The sequence below is a fragment of the Canis lupus genome, chromosome 11, assembly GCF_048164855.1.
Source record: "Canis lupus baileyi chromosome 11, mCanLup2.hap1, whole genome shotgun sequence".
In the NCBI taxonomy this organism is placed as follows: Eukaryota; Metazoa; Chordata; class Mammalia; order Carnivora; family Canidae; genus Canis; species Canis lupus.
The window spans coordinates 63326297-63351282 of record NC_132848.1 but is presented as its reverse complement, the minus strand read 5'-3'; the positions used below and the strand labels follow the sequence as shown (position 1 = coordinate 63351282).

General features: G+C 40.5%; 1 long non-coding RNA gene and 1 pseudogene across 1 annotated transcript in view; both read left to right on the top strand.

The window, feature by feature from the left end:
* Positions 1 to 24986, top strand: part of LOC140600290 (uncharacterized) — a 142929-nt gene that overhangs the window by 72974 nt on the left and 44969 nt on the right. The window contains exons 7-9 of the long non-coding RNA XR_012003557.1: positions 13910 to 13969; positions 15369 to 15602; positions 17012 to 17151. This is a non-coding gene — a long non-coding RNA (uncharacterized lncRNA). The remainder of the gene's footprint in view (positions 1 to 13909; positions 13970 to 15368; positions 15603 to 17011; positions 17152 to 24986) is intronic.
* Positions 2313 to 2694, top strand: LOC140642313 (cytochrome c oxidase subunit 5B, mitochondrial pseudogene; annotated as a pseudogene).

Here is a 24986-nt window from a genome sequence, read left to right as displayed (position 1 = left end):
AAATACCACAGCAGTAGAACTGGCATTTGTTACTGGGAGATCGTTGGGCCAGAAATGCTCTACCTCTCCCCACAGTTTATAAAACATGGCAAGATTGGCAGGTTGTATGATTTATGATGGCTTTAAAGTAACATCAAGATTAAGGAAAGTTTTTCAAGGGGCTACAGGGCCATTTTTATTTTCTGTGTCCAAGTGCTTGCATGTAGTGGGCTCAAGTGGATGGGTGCAGGACCTGCAGGCAGATTTACATGTTTTTGGTGTCTTTACAACTTATACACCTGGAGATTGCTCATTGAGCTCTTTTTTCAAGGGATTTCTCCCCTTGTAATTTGAAATTCTCTGAGCAGGGCTGAGACCTTTTCAGGGAGCCTACTCTCCAATTGTAGGGTTCATAGAACAGAAGAATCTCTAGTGTGTTTTCAATTATTCAAGAACAGAGGATTTTCCAGCTCTTGCACCTGTTCTCCATAGCGTACCTACCTCTTTGCCCTTTCATTGTACCTTCACCAGGAACTTGGATGGAAAAAAACCCCTAAGCCAAATTTAGTTTTTGTTTGGGTCCTGAAATTCTGACAACTCAGAAACTCTGTATATTAAACCTACGTATTGTCCCCATTCTTGACCTGACAAATGAGGACTGAATTGATATGCCACATGCGTGGCTCTAAGATTTTAAGAAAAAAAAAAAAAAAAAGATGGTGGTGCACAGGTGAAAAATACTTTGGGATTCTCTATCAGCATGAATACATGGAGTGAGAGGGTGAGGTGGAGTGTACACAGACTCAAGTGTGTGTACGTGTATGTGTGAGAGAGCGAGCAAGTGAAAGTCAGACTTTGATGTCTGACTTTGGGGTGAAATAGAGAAAACAGTGCTTCTAATTCTAATCAGTAAATCTGTTGGCCATAACTTTCTCTAGTATAATCATGACTTATAGTCTCTTTCCCCAAATTAAATCATGGCAGATGTGACTATGGAAATATAATAATTATAGTTTTGTTTCATGGAGGTGGATTGAACTACAAATCAAATTTAAGGTTCATCTTCTGAAGCTTCAAACTTATGCTAATTTTTTCCCAAAATTTGTTAACTTTTAAAGTCATAACTAAATGTTTCTCTTTTCAAATGAAAAGCTTGTCTGTCCAAGCCACAGATGTTCTGAAATAGTAAGAAAAAGACAAAATAAATTAAAAATCTTCCTCCACATGGTAAAAGTGTACTTCCCAAGGAAAGGATTTTGGTGGCTGCTCTTCTCCATTACCACCACCTAGACACTTCCTACACTTCCTGTTCTGTCTTCTGGGCTTTGCATCCTTCATGTTCCTTCTCCTCCCTGATCCTCCTTCCTTACTATGTCTTTCCTTCCATGTTTCTCAGTCTTTTCCTCCTGGTCTCATGCTGTCACATATCAAAATATGTGACAATATCTAAGAATAATATTAAAATTTTAAATGGTCTTGTCTTTACATATATGATTTCCTTAGCTGGGAACATTTTGGGAACAAAATGATTATTCCTCCTGCATTCATGTTGGGAGGTTTGCATAGTTTGTACTCAGTAAAGAGGCTACCAGGACCCTGGTGATTGCTCCCAGATGCTACTTCCCACTAGCTACCATCTTGGTTGGAAGTCTTGGGTCCGTGTTGAACTTTCTAAGGTAATAAATTCAGAGGAACTCAGCGAGACCAACCCATAAGAGTCTTCATTTTGAGTTTCTGCTTTTCATAATGAGTACCTTTTTCTACTTTTCTTTGATAAGTGGAATTAACATCTCCACATGAACTGGAAAGGCTAAGTTGACCTTAGTTTCTTGAGGATTTTACGTCTTGCTCTGACACCTTCAATGACTTCATCAGAATTTAGGTGTATTAAGGGATCAAGGAGCTTGATTGTTATGTGTGAAGTTCTCAAGGTGTTCTCAGAGCATGTTTCTAAACCAAATTATGATAGTCCCCAAGGAAGAAGACTCTCCATGTGCCAGATGAACCCACATCAGTGTGAAACCTCATGACAAGCCAGCATAATATTTTAATCATTTTCTATCAGTGGCTATGGAAAATGGTTGTGGAAAAAAATATAATCAGTATCCTTTGTTCTTCCCCTGATTTGGTAAGCATTGTTTTCACTTCTCTTTCCAAGATTCAGAATTCTACTTTGGTTCCACTGTTACTTTTCTTCTCAAACCGGGGTATGTGGGGTGAGGTGGTGGTATGTTGGGTAAACCTTGGGGCTGTAGGATCAACATGGTGATTTTCCTGGAGCATTTATTTATTTAAGAATTTTTGAGGAAGTGTTGCTGTTTGTAGTGGGCATCATGGCTTCAAGGTTACTTTGTGGAATTGGAATGCTGGCTGGGCAGGCCCTCAGGGCCCACAATCCCAATGGAGTCACCATGGTACACTCCATGGCTTCTAGAGGTGATGATGAAGATCAGGCGACTAGGCTGGAAAGGGAGGTCAGGATGGCTACATGGAAGGACTGGACCCATATAATATGCTAGCTCCCAAAGGCAGCTTCACACACCAGCAAAGACCCTCATTTAGTCCCATCTATCACTGGCAAGTGAATCATGGGCTGCATCTGTGAGGAGGACAATACTGTCAATCATCTGGTTCTGGCTCCACAAAGGCAAGGCCCAGCAAGGCCCTAGTTGTAGAATCCATTGGAAACTAGTGCTCCACCAGCTGGCCCACTGAGCCTTTGCACTAACTTATTCAAAATGTGCTGCAAAGTTTCTTCTTTCCAATAAAGACTAGCTATACTGCATTGGCTCCTTCTTCCATTAAAAACAAAATTTTTTTTGAGGAAAAGTAAATTGATAGATTATTATTACGTTATGGAGTTAAAATTTACATTTATTTTAAATAAATTGAAAATTTTGCATTAATTTTAAATAAAATCAGGAAACTTAAAACTTCTGCTTGGGATTCTTTACATCAATCTCCAACTTGGGTCCCCAGAAGTGTGATTTTACTCTTCTCTGAGTGAAGGGTAGGAAGTCACATGACCTTTGAGCCAGTCACCCTACTGAATTTCTTATCAGAGCTGAGAAAGATTTATTTGTCTGATTTGAATTTTAATATCTTTAGAGTATGGATTTTATTGTATGTATAATGTTAAATTCAGTCATCTCTAATAATGGTGCTAGATATTAGTAGTCCTATGCAACTGTAAGAAGGGGCAAGACTTCAGTCAATTTTAACTCTTCTTGGTTAATGATAATGTCTGGATGTGCATATAGTCAATCGAAGACTTGTCATTTGTATGTGGATTATTTTAGCTTCTTATGTTCTGAATTTTCACTTATTAGCTCTTAGGAGTTTCTTCATCCATTAAATTAGTTGTGATGAGCTGAATAGCCATTTAACCAGGATCCTAAACATGAAATCAAGGGAGGTATGCAGAGTGGGCTCTCTTGGCAAAGGCATCCTGTTGATTTTCACAGGGCTTTGGCCCCAGGCCCCATCGTGAGATTCCTGTCCTCCTGAAATCTGCCACACCAATCATGGGGTTCTGTTAGCCCTTCTGGCTGAAGCCCTGGCCCAAAACAGGCTAGTAGTGCCCCTAGCCCTGTAGCCCCATGCTCTGAGCTTGATCTTTCAATTTTGCCTTTTGAGATGAGAAAAAGCACAGGTCCTCAAGGAAGAGTCAGTGAAGAGGAAATTTCTCTGTAAGGCTAGAGTGTCCCAACGTGACATTGGACTATGTGTGTGGTATCCTGGCATGGCACCTGGTGCTGATGTTTGCACAGTCCGTGAGGAAAGGCTTTGCTGAGCAGATTAACAGTATGAACAAGACTGCAGGAGGGACCATTTATCTGTGGACAAACTGTTTTCTGGCACTTTAGTAGTACCACTTACATATAATATTAATGTGCTAATGGCAAGTAATTATTATCTAGTTAGTGAATTTACTTGAAAGATAGAAAATAGCCTTTACTATTCTGTAGTTCAGACACCTCACCAACTCCTGGCAACTCAGACTTGCCAGGTGCTTTGAACTGGAGAGGTGTGGCAGGAATGTTCTCTTGAATTTTTGGTGTTGGGTATGCATGCAAGCAGCATTCCTTTCTTCAGAAGAAAAATAAATGATAACATTCTGTTTTGGGTCTTGAAACTGCATGACTGAAAACATAAAGGCGACAACCGTGATATGCTTTTTTAATGAGGGCAGAGATGTCAAGAGAAACCAGCCTTCTAGGAACAAAACAATACTCTGTCAGGTGCAGTGGACTTAAGACCTTTTTCTCTCTTGGAATAATGTCCTTCAAAATAACCAAATTTTCCATTCAATAGAAAAATGTTCATACCTCCCTCCCCATCAATATGAATTGTTGTCATTGAACATGGAGCACTAGCAAGCCGTATTGATTTTGGAAATTAAAATGGGAATGTTCAAGAACGTTTTCAAAGAATTATATGGGATTTTAGGCTTCTGAATGGCTTTCTTTTTAGGGTCAGTGAGAGTATTCTTGCTAAAATGTAGCCCATTGCTTTAGAAATAGTTTCCTTAATGTCTTTCCTGTCGCCCCTGCTGGGTCTGTGCAGGAAATGTAAACCAACATACAATATGTGTGTTTATTTTCATGTCCCATTTTATGGGAAATTGGATGGGATATTCCACTGAGGCTTCAGCTATGAACTGTTGACAATATGGGGGAGAACAGGGCAGGCTATTGCTGAAAGAGTTTGCAAGGGGGAAAGGGGGCTTCTGTAACCTTTGAGAGCTACAGGGAAGAGCCAGGCCTGCCTGCAGGAGTTCCATTACTCAGAGGTGAGGAGGAAGGCATTCAATAAAGAAACCGGCTGGTGAGTTCCTGAGCCATTAAATGACATCCTCACCAGCCAGCCCTAAATTGCCAACACAGTAGGTCTGTTGTGCCACACCTCATCTTGTGGGATGTTATGTCTGATACTGTGTGGTCTTCCTGCTTCTGCTGGCTACAGGAAAGTCAGGATACCAAACACCCAGTCCAAAGCCCACAAGGGGTCATTAACCAGAGTTACCCCGGGGACCCCTGCAGGACCAGAGAGGCTATAGATTGTCAAACCAGTCATATCCTGGCCATGTGTGGGTGGTAGTGAAATGGAACCCTTTCCTGGGATCCTACTGGAAAAGCAATTTAAAAAGTGTCTGGGTAGAGTCGGGCCTGAGCAGGGTGTGTGAGTGTGTGTGTGTGTGTGTGTGTGTATGTGCGCCTCTGTGTTTCCCATAGAAGGTTTGAGATCTCAGGGTTAGGACCATCTGTAAGACAGCAGTAGGTGGGTGTTCAGTGGGAATGCAAGTTCTTCCTGCAGAAGAAAGGAGTTAGTATGTTTGCATTGTAAGCTCATAAATAACTGCCGCCTGGACCATCACAAGTACATTGGGGCTGGAGGCGCTAAGGGCTGCTGTTTGCCAGTGCACTGTGACAATTTCCAAGTGGTAGACTGAAATACTGGATAAACTTCCAATTGATTAGGATTTGCTTTGTGTTTCTAAACAAGGAAATTGAGGAGTGTCAAATTAATTTTGTAGTTTTGGTCACTTTTTAATTCCAAGTTGGCCAATCCCAGCCTAGATTTGTGCAAGTACTGATTCCAGAAAATAGTTGAAGTACTAAACTTGGTAAATAAATGTGTTTATTTTACAAATGGATTCAAGATGAAACACCCAGTACTTCTCCAGGGCATTTCTGTCCCTGCCTGTTCATTTTAGCATCTTGACCAAATGAATTCCCTTCCCTTAGTATAATATTCAAATGGACTTCTGGCGTCTGATGCATTGCCTGCTGCTCCAGTTCCCTGAGAAAGTCATTTAAATAGATTTTGACTATCTTGCATCTACTATGAAAGCCAATCTATTAAAAATCCTGGTCACTTCTCTCTCTCTAATTTTAGACAAGCCATGTGGAATTATTGGCATTTGAGAAAATTCATCTTATCAGAGCTGAAAGTTTTGGATTTAATTTTTAACAATCTTTTTATTTTTTTCCTTTTTTAGCTAGAAAAATGAACACAAAGTCAAATAAGAAAAGTTTGCCATGAGAAGTTAGCAAGCTGTCAATAGAGATTTCACTACTAAATGAAACTTCACTTTAGCTTTTTGGGGGAAGATTCCTACCTCCCCTTCTCCCAATTCCCAACTTTCCTCCACCCCACTCTTCCCATGCCCAGTATAAAAAAGGAAAAGAACCTTGACAGGTGTCCTGCCTTCCAGGAATTTGCCACCTGGTCGAGGAGACAAGCTCTACTCATTCCAAGGATAGATTGTGTGCATTGGGTTGTCATGCACAGATGAGGGGTGCAGAGTGGAAAGAGATCATTATGTACTGGTCAGGGACCACCATGTGGTGGAAATTGGTCTGAAGGGATGGTGAGATGTGGGTATGTAAAGAGCAAGAGAAGAGTTGCTGACAGCACAAAAATGGTGAATACAAGTGGAACAGCAGCCGTGGAAGTAGAAGTGGATAGTGTGAGATTGAGCCGTGTGTTGGGGTCTGCACTCAGCATGGAGTCCACTTAAGATTCTCTCTGTCTTTGTCTCTCCCCCTCTGCCGCTCCTGCTTGTGCTCTTTCTCTCTCTCTCTCTCTCAAATAAATAATCTTAAAAAAATAAGTGGAAAGCAAAAGGTAGAACTGAGGGATGGGGACTTGGCCAGCTTGACAACAAGCAACACCAGAAAGAGAGGGGATCATGTAAGAGTAATAGGAAATGGGGCTGGAAAAGGAGTGTGGAGCTAGGAGGAAGAGGCCTTGGGGTTTGGATTTTGTGGTGTGGCCAGTGGGATGAATTGTGCCAAGAAGTGGTGGAGACAAATGAAACCCAAGGTAGAGACTCCTGTCTTCAATGTTCTTGGCTGTACGAGGTGCATATGTTAAATCATAATGTGTGACACCAGGACAAGAATATCCTAGGTGCAGGAGGCCAAAGCACTCCTCTAAGAGGGGGAGATAGAGAATGTTGGAGACTGGGGTTGGCTGGGAAGATGTCAGGAAAGAGCAGGGGATTGGCAAGGTGGAGGCAGTAATAAGTAGTACTTAGAACCATCTTCTACCGCAGGAAGATGATTATTAAAGCGGTACTAGATCCTACCTCGGCAGTCAAGATGTAGGAATAAAAATACATTGGTCACCAATTTACTTCCTGTTCCCTTTCTTCCTGTTTAAAATAGTAATTGATGCTTTTTTCCCCCCAAACAGATGTTCTTAATTTTTTAGCACATTGTGGGGTTGCAGAATGTGTGTGTGTGGGAAGGGGGGGGGCAGCAGCTGGCAATAACATCTTTTGTTTTTTATTTTCTGGCTTGGGTTGGAGTTAGAATGAGGATTTAGAAACGGGGAAGCAGTGGCTTGTGGCCCTGTGTCCTGACATCTCACATCACCTCTGATAGCAGTTGACCTGATGAGCCAAACCTGCAACCTGTTGGCAGATCAGTGGCATCTTTATATTATAGAAGTTACACTGCTTGTGGTAAAAAACAAGAAAGTTTCCTCTCCTCCAATTTCTTTCTCTGGAGGAAACCACTGTTAACGGTGGTTTATCCCTTCTCTTTTTTTCTTTACAGAGGATAATACTGATGGCAACTAATTTGATTGAGAGCTTTCTATGTGCCAGCCACTCTTCTACATGCTCTTTACATGTATGAACTAATTAGTTTACTTTAGTCCATACATTAGTCCTATGAGAAAGATGTTATTTCTTTCTCCATTTGACAGATGAGGGCACTGAGGCACTGAGAAGTCCAATAATTTAGGGGGGATCACATAGTGGGTAGGAAATGAAGACAGATTGATGCCCAGGTGGTCTGACTCTGCAGCTATGCTCTTAGTAATGACTCTATGATGACTCCACAAATGTGTTTACTATCTATGCATGCACAATTATAAATTTAGTACTTAAGAAAATAAAACCATGTTTTACAATTTGCTTTTTTAGGTAAATGGAAAAATGTGGATGTTTTACTATGTCAGCACATATATATCCACATTCTTTTAAAAATCTGTATAGAATTGTACTGGTGTACCACTTTTTATTTAATGATTCTCCTATTTGTGGCCATTTGTACTCCTTCCAGATTTTTGCAGAGAACCTCCTAGCAATAGCAGCAGCAACACCTATCAGTGATTTTTATTTTTATTTTTATTTTTTTATTTTTTTAAATTTTTATTTATTTATGATAGTCACAGAGAGAGAAAGAGAGAGAGGCAGAGACATAGGCAGAAGGAGAGGGAGAAGCAGGCTCCATGCACCGGAAGCCCGATGTGGGATTCGATCCCGGGTCTCCAGGATCGCGCCCTGGGCCAAAGGCAGGCGCCAAACCGCTGCGCCACCCAGGGATCCCTATCAGTGATTTTTAAAAAAGATTTTATTTATTTACTCATGAGAGAGAGAGGCAAACACAGGCAGAGGGAGAAGCAGGCTCCTCACAGGGAGCCTGATGTGGGACTTGATCCTGGATCCCGGGATCACGCCCTAAGCTAAAGGCAGATGCTCAACCGCTGAGCTACCCAGGCATCTCACCTATCAGTAATTCCAAATAGCATGCTTACTGTGGGCAGGGTTTCAGTATAAACTCTCTCCATGTGTGAGCTCATTTAAACATGTGTCTCTGTGTACATGAGCAAGTATTTCTATGGGTTAGATGCCTGGAAGTGGGATACTAGCTTAGAGGCAAAATGCATTTAAAATTTTGATTGCAACTGCCTACTTTTCCTCCAAAAAAGTGGTACTTACTGACTATCAGATTTCAACTTAAGACTGTGAGGCATTGTTTGGGATGCATGGACACATAAGAGAGGGGTTTTCCTGGAGATTTCCAAGGGTGAAAGGATAAGTCATCAGGTGATTAAAGCAGTCTTTCCACAGGCAAGGTTGTGGCATAGCTGGAAACATTACAGGAGTGCAGAGAAGATAGGTCTGTGAAGGGCTGAAGATTTGGGAGAGGCTTCAAAGAGGAGGTGGGCTATAGTGAGGCCTGGAGAATGGGACAGGATAGGGGAGTGGTCCTTCAATTTCTCTCTCCAGAACAAGAAGAGAAGAACAAGGCTGGAGGGCTGGCGTAGTTTAAGGATGAGCCATTGAGTCAGTGGGATTGTGGTTCTGAACAAAGCAGAGGGTGTGTGGGGGGGAAATAAGACAGCCAACTGCCATGAGAAGAGTAGGATATGAGTAGAAAGCCCACCTGTCCTATATCTAAATTTTTAAAAGTTACACACAAAGCTAATACATTGCTACAGTATGTCCTATTCTTCTGCTTTCACCTATGAATCTTCACAACCACCTGAAATAGGTTTGAATTTAGAACTTCAGCTCCACAGAATATGGCACCTGAAGGTGGCGAATTCTGTTTCTAGATCAGCACAATTCAGCAAGGCAATGAAGCTTGTGATAATCTGGTATATTTGCTACAGTCCCTTTGATCTGTTCTTCACTTGTGCCAGTGTTGAAGCATGCTGGTGGTGGAGCTGTTTGCAAGAGCAGGATATCACAGCCTAGAAAAGGCAAATGGGTGCTCCAGACACACAGAGATTGGAACTCCCAATCTCTGACTTGAAGCTGAGATGTGGGCATGGAAACGTCCCTATTTGACCTCCCTCTTCACCCCACCCCCAGCCAACAAAGAGAAATGCAGGTGTCTGCCTGTGACTTCCTGTTCTGCAATGGAAATGGGCTCCTGTGTTTTTGTTTCACAAACACAGTTAAGGTCTGATTTCAGTGCTGCAATAGGGAAGCGAAGGCGATGGTAAGAAACCCAGAACTTGGATGCAAATGATGGAGCCATTTTTAATTTGTTCAGTGTAATCAGGTAGGGGAAATTCTATGTTTAAATATAACCAACCACTTTGAACCACATATGGAAGTAGCTATGTAAGAAATGTTTGGTGACGCATTGCCAGAGTTGTAAAATTTGTACCTCTCAAGACAGGGACATTGAGAAGTTTCTCTTGGTGATGCTAACACATCTGCATCACACTGTGCATGCAGTTTCACGTCATAAATAATGGATTTACGGGCTTACCTGCTACTCAGGAATATTACACATGTGGAATGTGGCTGCGTTAATGTCACTGTGAGCCCCTTACCTTTTGTCAGGAGGTTTTCTCTGCCTCAGGCTGGGGCCAGGCTCAGCCAGGCTGAAGAGAGCCAATGCTGCCTGGCCTTGCAACTTTGCCTAATGAGCACAAACACTGTTTTGGACTCAAGGATCTTGAGCTCCACAAGCCACAAATCACAGGGAAAGGGAAATCAAGCATTAAGGTCATCCCCAGATTATTATTGACCGGAACGGTCTGGAAATGGTAGGGTCTTTCTAAATGTTGACAGGGGCCTCTGTGAGGTCCAGTGGTGCAGTGGTGTTTGCTTTTACTGCTACAGTTTCTCCATTTCAGGTTTTACTTGCTCTGATCCCTCTCAGAATGGGTGTACAGAGCTGCTCTCACCTGGTTTTTTCCTAGAGCTGGAGAAAGTCCTGGGGGAGAGTTTGGTGCCAGGTAATGCATGTAGACTGGGGCATGGCTTTTACTCAAGCCCATATGTGCCCCTGGATAAACCATACCTGGCCTAATTTATCCACTGAGGAAGACTTGGTGAAGAGAGACTTTAGGGGTAGCAGGGGAGAGAAAATGCAAGGACATCATTTGTGTGTATATATGCTTGTGTTGTGACAGTGGGAAGGAGGGGTTAGGTGGGACTCACAGGTCCTGCTGCCCCAAGTCTGGTCCCTGAGGCCTGTAGAGCCCACCAGAATGTGTTCTAAGACTGATTCCAGGACCTCATCCCTTGGAGACTACTTGCTACCATGCTCTTCTGTGGAAGGACCTGAGCTGCTGGGGTGTGGCACACTGGTGGATTTCACTTTCCTTCAGTGGAAAGAACTGGAATGGGTTGACCAACAAGTTGCTATTGTGCACCTTTTGTGTGTTCTGTTTGGGGCTAGGGGCTGTGGAGGACACTAAAGAAAAAGAGCCATAGCCTCCCCTTGAAGACTCCCAGCTTTGGTCATATGATTGTGGATATATATGCATTTTAAGGAGTGGTCCAGGGCACATAATGGGTACCTGGTTCAGAGGATAGAGACCTTGAGGGGGGTTGTAATCAGAGAAGGCTCCATGGAAGAGGCTGTGCTGCTTTTCAAAAAGAGAGGAATTTAAACAGGCAGAGGGAAATGAGGCTAACTCAATAAATGGAGACAATTCCATAAACCCTATGATCACTAGCTCTATAAGGAGCAAGGATCCTCGTGATAGCTTTTTCAGTCTGAGTTCAGGCCTCAATTCAGGCCCTTGAGGCAGGTCAGCTAAAGACAAACCTATTACCTTGCTCTCCTCCCTGGCTATCCTGTTCATAACTGTCATGATATATTTTACCAAATTACACCCCCAGAGGCAGGCAGGCAACCAGCCAGCCTTTGTCACTGGTGTAGAGAACCAAATCAGCCACCCGGGGTTCCTGCCAGAACAGGAAACCATGAGAAGCATCTGCCTGGCTGCATCCTATGAAGCACTTTCCCACCCTGTTGCTTGGAGAGGACAGCCTTGGTATGACACCTGCCTCACTGTGGATGAGCGGACATGGCCCCCGGAAGGCAGGAGACAGTTCTGGCTGGCTTTTCTGACACTTGTTGGGTGGTTTGTCATTGAAAACTGTGCCCTTCAGGCAGCTGTGTGCCCTGGGTGAGTGACTTCCTCTCTCTGGACTCAGTTTCTGAATCTGTATATTGAGAGGGGGTCCAGATGGCCTTGGAGGTCCCCTTCCAGGTCAGCTCTTTCCTGTCCCTAAAGGCAGATGAAGGCAGGTGGGGAGGGCAGTGGAGCAGAGAGGAATTGAGAGGAATTCCCCATCAGAGGCTCTTGGGAACCACACAGTTCCCCATTCTGGTGCCACCTGCTTAGAGGGTGCGGGTGACAAGGGTGCTGGTCTTGAAGGTTGCATGGATGGGTGGCCTTGCCTCCCCCAACATGCCCTTAGGCTTCTTGGGGTTCATATCTGGACTAATGTGGAGCCCATAGTCAGGCCTGTCTTGATTTACCAGGAAAGCCTCAGTTTTGTCTTGTGTTGACAGTTAACTATGGTGCCAGGGAGGGAACTGTCGCCCTGAGATGCTCACACTCTGTCTCATAACTATAGCAAGGGCAGTGTCATCATGGCCAGTATCAGCCAGGGACCAGACCAGTCCAAGGAAGTGCCCTAGGTGCCTCCCATGGACTGTTGGTGCAACACGTCCTCATGTCCCCTGCACATGATGTCTGCAGAGCTTAGGCTAGAAGACCCTGACGGGGGGCTGTGTCAATGCTGAAAGGAAGGGCCTTTGAAGAAAGAGGACTGGAGTGGGCAGATGACTGGATCAGATTTGCACAGCTACTTGGGGACACAGCTGCAGCTAACTCCTGGTCTCCTGACTGTCGGTCTATCATGCTTTCTCTTCCACCAAATTGAAAGGTGGCGAGAGGCTTGGTATACCACAGATTGAAACTTGGACTGACCTCTGGGAATCAGATCATTCTCTAAAAATGTGTCAGGGGAAGTGAGAGTGTAAGGCCTTTCTTCAACACGTTGGAGCCGTAAGTGGGGCACGTGCTCTCAGCTCCAGGCAGAACAGAGAAAGTTGTGGAAGGGCAGATGACCAAAAAGCATTTAAACATTTGTGTGTGCCCAGCCTTGAGCTAGGTGTAGTAGGGCATGAAGGAGTTTTGGAGTTCACACCTCACACAGCAATTTCACTGCAGCTGGCAAGGCAAATTTAACCCCCTAATTAATTGTAAAAGCAAATGAATGCAAGCTCCTGTCAGCATGATAAAATAGAAGAACATACATTTATATTCACATAAAAGAAAATCTGGAAGGATACAAAATGCTAATAAAAGTGGTTAATTGAGCAGTCACCTGATAGGAGTGGGGGTGAGATGTTGCCATTTGTACCTTTTAGTTACAAAAATTTTTTGAGCTGTGTGACTATCTCATTTTTGCAAAAAGTTAAGTATAAATAACAACGACACCAATCAATAACACACTGAATTGGGTGATGAGTAGCCAAAGGAATTCAGAAAAAAGAGTTCAGGAATTTTTTTTAGAACCTTCTCAAAAAGAAAAAGAAAAGAAAAAGAAAAAGAAAAAGAAAAAAGAAAAGGAAAGAAAAAGAACTCTTTCAAGGTCCTGGAAGATTAGAACTGAAAGGGACTCTAGGTGCCATTGTGTGTGACTTCCCAGTTGATGCTGGCAGGTCTTTTTTTTTTTTTTTTTTTTTTTAAATTTTTTTTTTTTAATTTTTATTTATTTATGATAGTCACAGAGAGAGAGAGAGAGAGGCAGAGACATAGGCAGAGGGAGAAGCAGGCTCCATGCACTGGGAGCCTGATGTGGGATTCGATCCCGGGTCTCCAGGATCGCGCCCTGGGCCAAAGGCAGGCGCCAAACCGCTGCGCCACCCAGGGATCCCGATGCTGGCAGGTCTTGTACAGTCACAAGACACAGACCTTCCAGTGTCGCTTCCTAAACCTTGTAACATGCATGGACAGTGCTAATCCAGGGATCACAACGCATGAAGAGGTCAGTGTCTGTCCTCAGTGGCCTTAGTATTCTCCAAGTGCACCTTTAACTGAAATGCCAAGGAGATTTTAAGAGTCCCAGGGTAAAAAACAAAGTGAAAAGGGGCTTAGAAAGAAGATAAAATTAGGGAAAGCAGCAGAGTGAAGCAGTAAGAAAGAAAGAAAGAAAAAGAAAGCAGCAGCATTTGAAATAACTCTCAAAGGATGGGTCATATGTTGACACTCAGAGGGCAGGAATACCAGGTGGAGAGAACGTAATGTTCAGGAAATTCTCAGGATTGACTGAACATAGGGGTAGAATAGTGGCATGGAAATCTGGATGGGGATCATGTTGTGGATTATACTGAGTGCCATTCTGAGGTATTTCTTTTTTTTAATTCAATAGAAAATGAGGAACCAATAAAGATTTATGAACATATGCTGGAGTTATTCTTGAAATATTCAGGTGAGTGAGCATTCTCTATTCTGTCGAAGAACCCATGAGAAAAAGCTCCCTGGAAGCAGTAAGAATTGAGCTGGGCCTCCAAGGATCAGTAGAATTTAGAAAGCATTCTAGGTAGAAGGAAGAGCCTAAGTCCAATACTGATGGGTACCCTGAAGGACTCTGGGCAGAAGAAAGCATAACAATGCTACACATTGGAAGGATAGCCTTTGCGCTATTTAGGATAGAAGGGAGGAAGGGTTGCCTGAGGCACAGACTGAAGGGCTGACTGAGGTGGCAGTAATGGGAATGGAAAGAGATGGACCCACTGGAAAGACCCATTCCTTTCCCATCCCAAAGGTCCTCTTTGCTTGGATTTACAAAACAAACAAATATCTTTTAACTCATTTGCTAGTCCTGAGAGGAGAGACCATTCTTGTCTCAACACTCCAAGTTCCCTGCTTACTGGGTGTTGTTCTGGATTATCTCTCTACTCTCTCTGTCTCTCCACTGGCCCAAGTGGCAGCTATGCTCACTCCAGCTCTACTGTTCTTTGACATTTTGCTGCACTTTGGGTTGTATTTGGATTATGTTGATGGTGAGAATAACCTTTCCATCCTTGGACACCTTCTGCCACACTAGAGGAGATGATGTTCAGTGGTGGTGAGAAGTCACCAGTACTAGATTCAACTTTCTCATTTTACATGTAAGGAAATAGAGGTCCAGACAGTTAAAGGAACACACTCAAATCACAGAGAGAAGAGGAGAATTAGGAACAGAATGAGGTCTTTTGACTTCAAGTCCTAGGCATTTTTAGTATGCCTTACAGTTGCTGCCGAGGAATGCTGATATTTACTGAACCTTACATGTGTTCTGTACTGTGTTAAAGCTTTGATATCATCATTTAATCCCCCCAATGACCCTATGAGGTAGAAAATATCATTACCTCTACCTCTTCAAATGAGAAATTGAAGGTCATAGAGACAAAGTAATTTTTCCAAAGTCACACAGTTAGGAAGTTGTAAAGCCAGAATTTGAATCCAGGTCTGTCTGACTCCAAGTATTTATTCAAGTATAAGAACACCCTGAAAATTGTGTATTAAAAAATAATTGACAGCCTGAATAGAAGTTCTACTTTTAACATTTACTGTTTGAGAAGGTTTAGTGGATTCAGTAATGCCTTTAATTTAATCTGTATTTGAATAATCAGCAAATGGAAAATACACATTTGGAAAATAATAGTATGTATACATGCAAGACATGGTGGGTATGAGTTTCAGAACTCATCAGTGGGTATAAAGAGGTAGTTGGTGAGGTGTGGGAAGGTGGTGGCTTGGGAAATACAGTGAGATGAGCAATCTCATTGGAGTGAAATTTTAAAGCTTTTCAGTTTTCTGATGTAACTTGATGTGCCACCCTGCAGGTATGAATGAAGTCACACATTTGTCTGGCTCATTACTCCTACCTACAAAATTCATGACCTTGGGTCCCCCTGCAAAATTTCCTACTTACACTAGGACTCCTGGGATGCTCTGAGAGACAGTGAATAAACACACTTGTACTTGCTGATGGACCTTGGATATTTGTTGTGTGTCTTGCTGCTCTCCCCAGTGTCCTGCTCAGTGCCACCATGCGCCAGTATACTGCTCTACTGTGGGTGAGTTGGGGGTGGCGGGGGACCAGGCAATGCCTTAGTCTTCTTTGTTAGAACCAGTGTGTTACAGAGTTTAGAGAAACATCTCTTTGTAATTTTTAATTGAATATAATTTATATAGTCAGTAAAATGCACAGCAATGTTCAGTTCAGTGAATACTAACCATTGCATATGCTTGTATAATCAAAAAGGTATAAAATATCCCAGAAGTTTCTCTTATACTTTCTCTTCATGTCAATTCCCCGGTCCTCCAGAGGCAACCACTTAGAATTTGTCATCTTAGATCAGTTTTAACTTAATCTAAATGGAATAATATAATACAAATCCTTTGTGTTAGGCTTCTTTTACTTAAAAGAATATTTTCAAGATTGATCCATTGTGGTTGCATGTACAAGAGTTCATTCTTTATTACTGTTAAGTTATATCCCATTGTACAAATGTGCCACAATTTGTTTTTTCTATTCTCCTATAGATGAATATTTGGGTTGTTTCCTAGTTTTTACTATTATGAATAAAGTTGCAATTAACGTTCTTGTACAAGTCTTTTTGTGGAAGCATGTTTTTGTTTTTCTTGGGTAAATACCTAGTAGTGAAGTTGCTAGGTCATAGGGTGGATGTATATTTAACTTTATTTTTTTTAAGATTAAAAATAAATGTATTTATCCACAAGAGACACACACACACAGAGAAAGAGAGAGAGAGAGAGAAAGAGAGAGAGAGACAGAGAGAGAGAGGGAGAGAGAGGCAGAGACACAGGCAGAGGGAGAAGCAGGCTCCATTCAGGGAGCCCGACATGGGACTCGACGGTGCTAAACTGCTGAGCCACCCGGGCTGCCCTATTTAACTTTATAAGGAACAGCTAAACAGTTCTCCAAAGTGATTATACCATTTTACACTTGTACCAAGCAATATGTGAAATGCTACTTGCTTCACATTGTGTTCAACGTTTGGCATTGCTAGTGCTTTTTATTTTAATCATGCTAGTAGGTGTGAAATTATGATTTTACTTCAAGATGATGTTGAGCACCTTTCATGTTTAATTGACCATATCTTATATATATATTTTTTCATATCTTATATTTTGAGAGGTGTCTTTTGGGTATATATAAAAAAAATAAGTCTGTTAGTTTTAAATTAATTTGTAAGTATTCTTTATATATGCTGGATACATGTTCTTGTCATGTATTATAAATATTTTTTTCCTAGTATGTGGATAGCCTATACATTTTCTTAATGATGTCTTTTGACATCTAGAATCATTTTTATTTTGATAATGCTCCAGATACTCTAACAAACTACCCCCCCCCCCAATTTCTTTACCTAAAATAATGACAACATTTATTTTGCTCACAAATCTATGATTTTGGTAGGACTCAATAGGAATAGCTCGTCTCTGTTCCTTTTGGTGCCAGGTGGAGTGGCTTAAAAGCTGGAGGCTGAAATCATCTGAAGCCTTGATCACTCAAGCCCTTGATACTGTCAGCTTAGACCTTAGATGGAGCTGTTGGAAGGAATGTATACTATGACCTCTTCATGTTGCTGGGTTCTCAAGGTGAGAGCATCTCAAAAAAGAGAGTCAAATGGAAGCTGTTTATTTTTCCTGACCTAGCCTCAGAAGTTACATAGAATCACTTCTGCTTTACCCTAAGAGTTGGAGCAGTTACATAGTCACCGGGGTTCCAGGGAAGGGTTAATTTACTCCACTTAGTAGGGAGTGGCAATGTTTTGGAAGACCATGTGGGACTGGATATATTGCTCTAACCATTTTTGGAAAATATGATCTGCCCTAATTCTAACATGTCAGTTTATTCTTTATTGGTTAATGCTTTTTACAAAAATCCTAAGATTTTTGCCTATCTAAAGATTATGAAGATATTCGTCCATATTTTCTTTTGATACTACATAGTTCTACTATTCACATTTAGGCCTGTAATCCACCTTTGTTTTTTTTTTTTCTTTGTTTAGAAGTTGTAGTTTTTTTTTTTTTTTTAATGATAGTCACAGGGAGAGAGAGAGAGAGAGAGAGAGGCAGAGAGAGAAGCAGGCTCCATGCACCAGGAGCCCGACGTGGGATTCGATCCCGGGTCTCCAGGATTGCGCCCTGGGCCAAAGGCAGGCGCTAAACCGCTGCGCCACCCAGGGATCCCAATCCACCTTTGTTGAATTAATTGTTGTGTAAGGAGTGAGGCTGATGTTGAAGTTGGCTTTGTTTTTCTTATGGATATCTAACTGATCTAGCACCAGATATCAGACTTTCCTTTTTAACAAAAGTTGAAGTCAATTGACCATATAGGTATGGGTTGATTTATGGAATCTCTGCATTTTTCTATTGATCTGTTTGTCTATTCTTTCTTTAATATCAAACTATAACTTTATGATAAAGTGTGAAATCATGTAATAAAATTACTCCAAATTTGTTATTCTTTTCCACGTGTTTTGGTAATTCTGTGCCTGTAGAACTTCTGGATTTGGTTTATAAAATTTTCAAAAGCCTGCTGGAATTTTGGTTGGAATGGCATCGAATCTATGGATCCATTTATACAGAATGGCTTTTTAAAAAATATCTTGTCTTCTAACTTGTGAGCACAGTATATCTCCCTATTTCTTTACTTCTTTTATTTCTCTCTGTTAAACCTTTCTGTGCCTTGTACACTTTCTAAATGATTTATTTCTAGATATTCAGTGCTTTTTTAGATGATATTTTAAAAAGGATTTAAACAATTATTTTCTAATTATTTGTCAGTACTATATTGAAACTAAATTGCTTTTGGTATATTAGTCTTTATCATGTAACCTTGCTAAATTCATTTATTATTTCTACTCCTTTCGTACAGTCCATAGGATTTTCTACTGTGCAGTCAAATTGTCTGCAAATAATGGTTTTACTTCTTTTCTAACATTCCTGTGTTGTATTTTTTTCTTGCCTTATTACATTGGCTAGGACTTCTAGTATATACTGAATAGAAGTGATGAGAATAGATAAAAGTATGATATCACCAATAGGTTTCTTATAGATTCTTTTTATCAAATTAAGGGAGTTCCTTCCCCCTCTCTTCCTATCTTCCTACTTTGCTAAGAGGGTTTATGTTTTTTTGTTTTTTTGTTTTTGGTTTATGTTTTTTTGAAAAAAATTTTTAAATGAATGGGTATTATGTTAATTGCTCTTTCTGTATCTTATGAGATGATTATGTAATTTTTTTCATTTTTAATTACATTGAACAATTTTCAAATGTTAAACCAATCTTGCATTCCTGGATGGAAATGTTATCTATCTATCTATCTATCTATCTATCTATCTATCTATCTATGTAAATTGGTTTTGCTAATATGTTGTTAAGAATTTTTCATTTATGTTCACAAAGGATATTTGTTTTTCTTGTAATGTCTTTGTCATGTTTTGATATCAGTGTTATATGAAACTCATGAGATGAGTGGGGAAATATTCTTTGTAATTTCTGAAAGTGCTTGTATATGGTGGGTATTAATTCTTGTTTAAATATTTACATAATTAATTGGTAAAGTCATCTGTGCCTGGTGGTTTCCTCTTTGGTAGGTATTTTATTATGAGTTTAATTTCTTTAATAGACATAGGACCATTTCTATTTTCTTTTACTCCTTATCTGAGTTTTAGTAAGTTTTATTTTTTAAGGAATTTTTCCATGTATAGAAATTGTTGATATTTTAGCATTTGTTTGCACATAACATCCCCTTATTATTCTTATATTATTTGTAGGATTTTCAGTGGTGTCTCTTTTGCTCCTTGGTTATTTGTGCTTTAATATTTTTATCAGTTTTACTAAGGATTTATGTTTTAACAATTTTTTCAAATATTCAACTTTTAATTTTTTAATTTCTCTGTCCATTCTACTTAAATTAATTTCTGCTATTAATTTTATTATTTACTTTCTACTTTATGTTGGTTTGAATTTACTCCTTTTTTCTTGATTGTTAAGGTAAAAATTTAGGTCTTTGATTAACTCTTTCCTAACATAGGCACTTATAAGTCTAAATTTCCCTCTAAGCTCAGCTTTATCTGTATCTCACAAATTTTCCTATGTTATATTTTCTTTATTATTCACTTAGAGATATTTTCTAATTTCTCTTATTTCTTTTTTGTCTTGCAGGTTATTTAGAAATGAGTATTTGAAATTTGAGACATTTCAAGATTTTCTGGCTTCTTGTAATTCATATCTAATTTAATTTCATTGTGATTAGAGAGTATTATTTTGACTTTGATATGATTTTGAGACTTGATTTTTTTCAGATTTGTTTTATGGCCCAGCATATAGTCTCTCTTGATGAATGTTTTAGGTACACATGTTATTAATAAGTATTTGCAGGTTTGGGGAATAACTTTTTTTTTTTTTTTTTTAAGATTTTGTCTATTCATGAGAGAACAGAGAGAGGCAGAGATTATAGGCAGAGGGAGAAGCAGGATCCCTTAGGAAGCCTGATGTGGAACTCAATCCCAGGACCCTGGGATTAACAACCTGAGCCAGAGGCAGGTGCTCAACCACTGAGTCACCCAGGTGCCCCTTTGGGAATAACATTTTATATTTGGTGGTGTTGGTTATGATCTCTCCCTCTCTCTCTCTCTTATTTTTTTTTTTTTTTAGATTTTATTTATTTATTCATGAGAGACACACAGAGAGAGGCAGAGACATAGAGGGAGAAGCAGACTCCTCACAGGGAGCCTGATGTGGGACTTGATCCTGGCACTCCGGGATCATGTCCTTAGCCAAAGGCAGATGCTCAATTGCTGAGGCACCCAGGCATCCCTGATCTCTCTTCTTTCATTCATGATTTTATCTATTTGGGTACTTTCTCTTTTCTTTTTGATAAGTCTGGCTAGGGGTTTATCAATTTTATTTGGGGTTCTTCTATTGAAATTGAACTTAGCTGGTTCTAAGAAGAACCAGCTCTTAGTTTTGTTGATCTGTTCTATTGTTATTTGTTTTTTCCTATATTCTGCTCTATATTATTTCCCTTCTGCTGGCTTTAGGATTTATATGCTGTTTCTTTACTAGCTCTTTTGATGTAAGGTGTTTTATATTTGAGACTTTTCTTGCTCCTTGAGGTAGGCCTGTATTACAATATAGTTTCTTGTCAAGACTGCCTTCGGTGCATCCCATAGGTTTTGAACTGTTGTGTTTTCATTTTCATTTGTCTCTATGTATTTTAAAAAAATTCTTCTTTAATTTCCTGGTTAACCCAATCATTCTTCAGTAGGATGTTCTTTAATCTCTATGTATTTGAGGTCTTTCCAATTTTTTTTCTTTTGGTTAATTTCAAGAGTCATAGCATCATGGTCTGAAAATATGCATGGTATGATCTTGATTTTTTTATACTGGTTGAGGGTTGATTTGTGTGACCCAGGAGGTGATCTATTCTGGATAATGTTCCATGTGCACTTGAAAATTATGTGTATTCTGCTGGTTTAGGTTGAAATGCTCTGAATATATCTGCAAAATCCATCAGTGTGTCATTCAAAGCAATTGTTTTCTTGTTGATCTTCTGCTTAGATATCTGTCCACTGCTGTAAGTGGGGTGTTAAAGTTGCCTACTATTATTGTATTATTATCAATGGCTTTCTTTATATTTATTATGAATTGATTTATATATTTGGGTTCTCCCAAACTGGGGGCATAAATATTAGAATTTTTAGATCTTCTTGATGGATAGACCCCTTACTTATGATATAATGCCATTCTTCATCTCTTGTTACTTTCTTTGGTTTAAAATCTAGTTGTCTGATATGTCTGGCTACTCTGGCTTTCTTTTGACATCCATTGTCTCATATGTTTGGCTACTCTGGCTTTCTTTTGACATCCATTAACCTGACAGATGGTTCTCCATGCCCTTTTGTTTTTTTTTTAATTTTTAAAAAATTTTTATTTATTTATGACAGTCACAGAGAGAGAGAGAGAGGCAGAGACACAGGCAGAGGGAGAAGCAGGCTCCATGCACCGGGAGCCCGACATGGGATTCGATCCCGGGTCTCCAGGATCATGCCCTGGGCCAAAGGCAGGCGCTAAACCGCTGCACCACCCAGGGATCCCCTCTCCATGCCCTTTTGATCTGCAAGTGTCTTTAGGTCTAAAATGAGTCTATTGTAGGCAGAATATAGATGAATCTTTTTTTAAAAAATCCATTTTGATACCCTGTCTTTTTTTTTTAATTAAAAAAAATTATTTATTTATGATAGTCATACAGAGAGAGAGAGAGAGAGGCAGAGACATAGAAGGAGAAGCAGGCTCCATGCACCAGGAGCCCGATGTGGGATTCAATTCCGGGTCTCCAGGATCGCGCCCTGAGCCAAAGGCAGGTGCCAAACCGCTGCGCCACCCAGGGATCCCCCCTATGTCTTTTTAAAAAGATTTTTTTTATTTATTTATTTATTTATTTATTTATTTATTTATTTATTTATTTATTTAAGACAGCATGAGTTGGGGGAGGGGCAGAGGGAGAAGGAGAGAGGGAATCTCAAGCAGACTCTCTACTGAGCATGGACCTGACTTAGAGCTTGATCCTATGACCCAGAGATCATGATCTGAACTGTAATCAAGAGTTGGATTCTTATCTGACTGAGCCACCTAGGTCCTCTGATACCCTGTGTCTTTTGTTGGAGCATTTAGTCCATTTACAGCCAGAGTGATTATTCAAAGATATGAATATAGTGTCATTGTGTTACCTGTAGAGTTGGTGTTTCTGACTCTACTCTTTTCTAGTCTTTGTTGCTTTTAATCTTTTTTCCCCTGCTTAAAATTTACCCTGTATATTTTTTTGCAGGGCTGCTTTGGTAGTCAGGAACTCTTTTAGTTTTTGTTTTCCAGGAAAGTCTTTATCTCTATTTCTATTCTGAATGACAGCCTTGCTGGATAAAGTATTCTTGGCTGTATATTTTCCCCATTCAGCACATTGAATATATCCTGCCACTCTCTTCTGACTTGTCAAATTTCTGTGGACAAATCTGCTGCAAACTTAAGCTGTCTTCCCTGTAGGTTAAGTACTTTTTCCCCCCTTGCTGCTTTTAGAATTCTTTTTTGTCTGTGTATTTTGTGAATTTGACTATAATATGCCTTGGGGATGGTCAGCTTTTGTTGAATTTAATGGCAGTTCTCTGTGCTTCTTGGATTTGATGCCCATATCCGTCCCCATATTAGGGAGTTATCAGCTATAATTTGCTTGAATAAACCTTCTGCCCCTTTTTCTCTCTCTCCATCTTCTGGGACTCCTATGGTATGAATGTTGTTACATTTTAGTAAGTCATTGAGTACCCTAAGTCTGTCTTTGTGATTTATTACACTTGTTTCCCTCTTCTTTTCAATTTCATTATTTTCCATGGTTTTATCTTCTGTATCACTGATATGTTCCTAATTCATCCATCCTCATTTTTATGGCATCTCTTTGGGTCTGCATCTTGATTACAGCATTTTAAATTTTGGCCTGACTAGACTTTAGTTCTTTTATCTTTGCAATAAGGGATTCTCTAGTGTCTTCTATGCTTTTTTTCAAGCCCAACCAGTATCCTTATAATTATTGTTTTAAATTCTAGTTCAGACATCTTACTTTTATCTGCATTGATTAAATCTCTGCTAGTCATTTTTCCCTGTATTTTTGGGTGAATAGATCCATCTTGTCATTTTAGGGAGAAATAAAGCAAAATAAAACAAAATTAAAATTACACTTGATAGAATTAACACTGGATGTTATATGTTGGCAAATTGAACTTCAATAAAAACGAATGAAAAAAACTGAAAAAATTTTAAAAATAAAATACATAAAGGAAGATAGATCCTACATACGTTTTATTTTGCTTTGTTATGAGAAACTTGATAGAAAAAAAGGTAAAAGGGAAGAGAAGAAATAAAGAAGAAAGAAAATTTTAAAATTATATAAAATAAGTTAAAAAATTAAAAATTGGGCAGCCCAGGTGGCTCAGCGGTTTAGTGCCACCTTCAGCCCAGGGCATGATCCTGGAGACCTGGGATTGAGTCCCACTTTGGGCTCCCTGCATGGAGCCTGCTGCTCCCTCTGCCTGTGTCTCTGCCTGTCTTTCTCTCTCTCTCTCTCTGTCTCATGAATAAATAAATAAAATCTTAAAAAAATTAAAAATTGCTCTTTCTGTATCTAAAAAACAAACAAAAACAAAGACAAAAACAACCCAAAGGAAACAGATGAAGAACCCCCAAAGGATGCTAGATCCTGTGTCTCTTAGAGCAGAAGCTTTGCAGCACTCTATGATTAGTAGACTTGGTGTGGTCAAGTGGTTTGTGCTGCTCTTCTGGGCGAAGGGCCTGCTGCTCTGATTCTAAGGTGGATTTGTGGAGATGTGCATGCCCCTCTCAGAAGGGCGGAGCTTGGTGTAGCATCTCCATTCTCCACTTGGTGTTGCTGTTCAGCTCACTGAGGTGGATCTAGCTGGTGAGCCTGGGGCAAAAATGGCTTCACCCTGTTCTCTCTATCCTATGTGGAACAGGAAATGCATGCCACCCCTCTTCAGTAAGCCTGCCTTTGTCCTTGGTTTCTGTCAGATTCCCATCTTCACCCTGTCTGTGTTGGAGCTGTCCACCTGCCAAATGGTGGAGCACTCCTATGTTTTTCAGGCACAGTTGTGTTTCAAGATCCCACACTTCAGAGACCCTGTGGCATCAACCCTTATGGATCCTCTGGTGGAGGGTCTCCCTGCTTTGTGGCTGGTGCTGGCTTGTCACTGAAGACAGTCATGTGACTATGCAGTAGTTCAAAGTTATGGTAAATCACAATACACAGCTGGCACCAGGGTTTGCCATCCTCCATCAATGTCTTTGTTTCTATTCTGGTGAGTAGGATAGCTCCATGGTGTTCACAGGTCCTTTGTCCCCTGAGAAGCCATCTGCCCTCTACCAAATGTACTCTAAGCAGGGGAACTGCTTCTCCCCATGTGACCCTGAGGATCCTCAGGCTGCCTGCTGGTGGGGGTCAGCTCTGTTCTCCCACCAAAGCACAATTCAGCTTCAGCTCCCCAGGTATGTATGGCAATGTTGAGACCTCTGAAACTTCACGATCTGTGCTTCACTGTTTATAGAAAACTGGTGGTATTGTAACCCTCTTCTTTTTCCCTGTCAGTGGTTTTGGGGAATAGTTTTCTTGTGTAGTTCCCTACCTGTGTTTTCACTCTCTGTCTCTTTCCCCATCCCCACCCCAACTTTATCTGTCTCTCCTTATTGCTTGCTACTCCCTGCATGGTCAGGGCTCCCTCCCCTGGGCAGGACCCACAGCTCTTTTCTCCTATGAACTCCCTGCAGTTCCTACCTTTCATGGGACATTTTTCTGGTTTGTAGATGTGCAGCTTTGTTCTCTATGACTTCAGATCAATTTATTTATTTATTTATTTATTCATTTATT